The sequence below is a fragment of the Colobus angolensis genome, unplaced genomic scaffold (assembly GCF_000951035.1).
Source record: "Colobus angolensis palliatus isolate OR3802 unplaced genomic scaffold, Cang.pa_1.0 Scaffold160, whole genome shotgun sequence".
In the NCBI taxonomy this organism is placed as follows: Eukaryota; Metazoa; Chordata; class Mammalia; order Primates; family Cercopithecidae; genus Colobus; species Colobus angolensis.
This window is the reverse complement of record NW_012114711.1, coordinates 6,195,074-6,200,220: the sequence shown is the minus strand read 5'-3', so window position 1 is coordinate 6,200,220 and position 5,147 is coordinate 6,195,074. Positions and strand designations below refer to the sequence as shown.

General features: G+C 37.0%; 1 protein-coding gene across 4 annotated transcripts in view; it reads right to left on the bottom strand.

Moving 5' to 3' along the window:
• CNTN4 (contactin 4) overlaps window positions 1-5,147 on the bottom strand; it is a 254,096-nt gene that overhangs the window by 138,644 nt on the left and 110,305 nt on the right. The gene's annotated exons all lie outside the window — the stretch shown is intronic.

Genomic DNA, 5,147 nt, shown 5'->3' with positions numbered 1-5,147 from the left:
TCCTTCCTTCTTTTCTTCCTTCCTTCCTTCCCCCTCTTCTCTCTCTCTCTCTCTCAATCTCTCTCTCTCGCGCGCGCTCTCTCTCCCCTCCTTTCTTTCTTTCTTTCTTTCAGATGGAATCTTGCTCTGTCACCAGGGTGTAGTGCAGTGGTGAGATCTCAGCTCGCTGCAACCTCCACCTCACAGGTTCAAGTGATTCTCCTGCCTCAGCCTCCCGAGTACCTGGGACTACACGCACGCACTACCATGCCCAGCTAATTTTTGTATTTTAGTAGAGATGGGCTTTCACTATGTTGGCCAGGATGGTCTTGATCTCTTGACTTCATGATCCGCCCACCTTGGCCTCCCAAAGTGCTGGGATTACAGGCATGAGCCACCGCGCCTGACATCTTTTTCTTTCGCTAATACACTTATTGCCACCATGGTCATCAAAGGGAGGAAGCTAATTTTTTAAAAGTATGGAGCACTGTATGTTTTCATGGATTTATTAAACTTTGAGGTATAATTTGTATTTGGTACAGTGTACCATTTGTGTGTGTACAGTTTGATGAATCTGGTATACACCACAATGAAGATCAACACACAGAATATTCTCATCTCCCTGTGGAGGGATTCTTTTAAAGAAAATTATTGTATGTTCAAGTGAACAAACATTTTAAAATTTCAGAAAATTGAAAGAGAAAGAAACAAAATTAGGAACTCCATAAGATTTTTTTTTTTAATTGTGTAGGTTAAAGCATTCCCTCTCTGATACGGTCACCACCTCTGCTTTGTCCCATGGTACTCTGTTCATATATATCTCCATTAGAGAACATGCTGAACTCTCTGTATTGTCACCCTCTGTAAGCTTCTCCTTAAAAACAAGGCTTTGCTTAGCTTTTCACTGCAAGTACTTGACTCATTTAGGAGAAGCTGTGACTTGCTTTTGGAGTGAAGGTATTGAAAAAGCTCTATTATATGCTTACCACTAGTGTTCTAAAAAATTCACTCATGCTAACACCAGTAACATAGTTATATGGAAATACTGTTAGACAATTATTTCTTTCCTAAAACAAAAGATATGTATTTGTATTCTCACAAAAGTAAAATAAAAGACATTTTTTCCTGGAAAATATCTATTTTCTTCTGAGTTAATTGAATTAATGTGCAAGAAGAGATTTTAGAATGGAAGGATTCATTTCTTGGAATCTTATTATATTTTAAAATCCTGACTCACTGCAGTCTGACCTGGTGGAATTTAATACTCAAGACCATGTCGAATGTAAAATTTAAATATAAACCACAAATTACTTAAAGGAGGACTGGGAGTGTGTGTTAGGTGAATGCGGGGGCTTGGCGGGTAATGAGAGCCAATTTCTTAAAAATTCCTAAATCATAGGCTAATGATTTTTAAAAATGAAAATAAACTTCAGTGGAAGCAAGTTAAATCTTGATTACATTGTTTTGTTGTGGAAATACTTTCGCTAACTGCCCAGAAACAAATAAAGATGGAAAGGTTACTTTTTAATGGGGCCATGTAATATACACCTGGGGCTGGTATTCTCACGGGAAGGTAAAATTTTAAAAATGAATCTTGTAGGCAATTGATATCTCAATCTGTTTACTTCAGATTTATGAGGGAAGTCTATAATTCTGGGAGTAATTAAAAGATAATAATTGCAATTAATAAGTAGAGGGCAAGTACAGATGTACAAATGTTTTTGCTGCAATAAGATAAATGTATTTCTTGTATGGTCTGAAAAATCATGTAATAAAAATTGTAGGGTTTCTGAAAAAGATAGGGTCAGGACATACCTACTCAATATTTATGTAATGAGAACACTGCAAAAACAATAACCATCCTAGTAATTATCAAGCATAATTAAATATAAACATGATTTAAAAGATAACTTAAATTCATAATAACTACTACAAAAAATGCAGTGTGTGTATGTGTGTGTGCACATGCATGAGAAGGTGGCCTGATGGAAGAAAGAAGAGTTGAGATTGCTAAGATATGGAATAAGTACAAATAGAAAGACTGAGAATTACGCAATAAGCACTGCCATGTAAGAGTACGTGGCCAAACTGTGCCAAGAGGAAGAATGTGGCATGAATGGGAATCAAGTGTAGTAGGTATTTTCCCTTGGCTAGCTGTGTTAATCTGTGTTTGTGGGCTTTATGTTTCGTTGCTGCTACTTAGTAAAATACCTGAACAAATCCAGGGTCTGTGTTACACTGACATCATTCCGCTACTTACCAATCCCACATAAGCTAAGTCACAGAAAAGTGTTTCAGCAGAGCAAACTCAATGCAAACCCCTGAACTGACACAAAAATGTAAAAAAAAAAAAAAAAAAAAAAAGTCAGGTATTCTTGAAGTTTTTTTTTAAGGATATTTTAAAGGAATATTTAAAGGAAATTGAGTTACAAATCTGTATCATATAAAAATCCCTTCTTCAAACTATATCTTTCTACACACATATATTTTTATCACTTTGGGCAGACATTTTTCATCCATTCAGGAGGAATTCTGCGGTTGCATTTGAAATGAGTTTACATAAATCAAACTGTGCACAACACATGGGCATATTTGTCAAAAAACTATATTTTGCTTTTACAGGATTTGAAACAGCATATCAGATAGACAGAAACCAGAAAACACACCTTTCAGTTTCAAAAGCATTTGTAATGTACTATTTGTGTGCCATATAATCTGTTGGATATCTTAGAGATAAGACTGGCTTGAACTTCTTTCACTAATTAAAATGGAATTAAAAATTCAAGGCCGGGCAGGATGGCTCATGTCTGTAATCCCAGCACTTTGGGAGGCTGACGTGGGCAGATCACGAGGTCAGGAGTTCGAGACCATCCTGGCTAACATGGTGAAACCCCGTCTCTACTAGAAATACAAAAATTAGCCGGGCGTGGTTTTGTATGTCTGTAATCCCAGCTAATGGGGAGGCTGAGGCATGAGAATCGCTTGAACCTGGGAGGCGGAGGTTGTAGTGAGCCAAGATTGTGCCACTGTGCTCCAGCCTGGGGGACAGAGCTAGACTCCATCTCAAAAAAAAAAAAAAAAAAAAAAAAAATCAAGTTCTTTTCTTTTGTTTACTCAGTTTCCTTAATTAGCTTCTGAAGTTATCGAACCCTGCAAATCTATCAGTTGTAACCATAAACTGCAGTGCTTTTAAGGGAAAAGAGTCAGAACTTCAGCAGTTTTTGAATACTTGAGCCATTAATCGATTTCTTAACATTCTCCCATTTTGTGACCATCTTTTGCACCTGAGATGCTGTTCAGCTTGTAGGATGATGTTTTTCCTATTTGTACCCTTTATTCTCATCCCCAAACACTGATCTAAGGGAAGTCTGAAGGAAAAGAGAAAGGGACCTGTTTTATGTGACATTCACAGACAATGACATTTTAAAAGTTATTGGTAAAGTCCCCAAAAGGGCACTATTAGAATCTAACCTTTGCTGGCACTTAAAAAATTAGTGCACATGGAAGTGAAACTTCAGTAGGTTTCCAGTAGCTCAGAAAAGACAAAACCAACTGTCAAATTAGCCCTTATGTCTGAGAGTAGCTGAGATACTGGGAGATCCTTATTTGCTATATTTAATATACTTATATGATAATATTTCTCACATGCACTGCTAGAGGGCACCAGTTCCTCAGTGTTAGAATGAACTGTATTATGGGACCTCTTCCATGTGAGAAATGAAACTTTTTATTATTTATCAATGATCTTTATTACATTATCTATGAGAAGCATGTGGCTGAGAGAAGCCCTCTATGTAATTCACAACTATTTGTTTTTAGGTAATTCAATGACTTCTGGTCATATATCAAGGGTATTTTAAGTGGCCAATAGAACCCCTTAAAAACAAAAGTCTTTTGCCTTGGTGTCATTTCTCAAGAGAAACAGTAGAATGATAACTCCTTAACTAGATATGCAGTGGCAGTCCTATTTGGGAAATATATGAATGGGATGTCTTACTATATTATTGAAGAAGAAAGGATTATGATGTATGCCAGTTCTATCACAGTCTGTGATAGAAGCATCACTGGGAACACTGCCAGTTGATGGAGAATATTAAGGCCAGCTTTTTTGGAAGTTCAGAATTTCTTATTACTTTAACCTTTGTCTACTCTGTTTAACTATTATGTCATCATTCCCTAAAAACAAGCTTAGAGTGAATGCATTAATTCAACTCTTTTCACTACTGAGGAGAAAATACTGGTATCAGATTATGAGACCCCAAATTTCTTCTGGCCTGTTGGATTGGTATCTAGAAAGAAGGCTACTGGCAGAAGATTTCTTCTTTCTAGGTCCACTGTTTTAGAATGACTGATTCAAAAAATCAGTCCTCTCTGAGGTCAGATGGGGTGGCTCACGCCTATAATCCCAGCACTTTGGGAGGCCAAGGCGGGAGGATCACTTGAAACCAGGAGTTCAAGACCAGCATCAGCAACACAGTGAGACTCAGTCTCTACAAAAAATAAAAAAATCAGTCAGGTGTAGTGGTGCATGCCTGTAGTCCTTGCTTCTTGGAAGGCTGAGGTGAGAAGATCAGTTGAGCTCAGGAGTTCAAGGCTGCAGTGAGCTAGGATCACACCACTACACTGCAGCTTGGGTGACAGTGAGACCCTCTCTCTTAAAAAAAAAAAAAATCAGTGCTCTCTGATTATGAATGATATTAACAAGGAGACTCTCAACACAACTCTGAAGTAGATGATTTTTCCATTTTGATGTTAGCAGGATGTGTCCCTTCTAATGTCCCTAATATCCATCCTCCTATCGTTTTGGTCTAATCTACTGAACACCCTGTTTCCTGATGACTCCAATAATGCTTCTTCCATGGGCAGCTCTTGGGTTTATAAACTCCTATTCCTTTGGGCATGTTATTATAAAACAAAAAAAAATTACAATCACAAGATTGTTTTCAAGATTACATAAAACAATACATGTATTGAACATAAAGTACTTAGCACAGTATTTGATCCAGATTAAGAATTTCATACCTCCCCTCTCCACTGTTATTTCCACTACTGCACTACCCCAACTACCATTATCACAGACTTTTTTATGTTGAAAAATTTCTTTTTATTATTATTATTATTATTATTATTATTATACTTTAAGTTCTAGGGTACATGTGCATAACGTG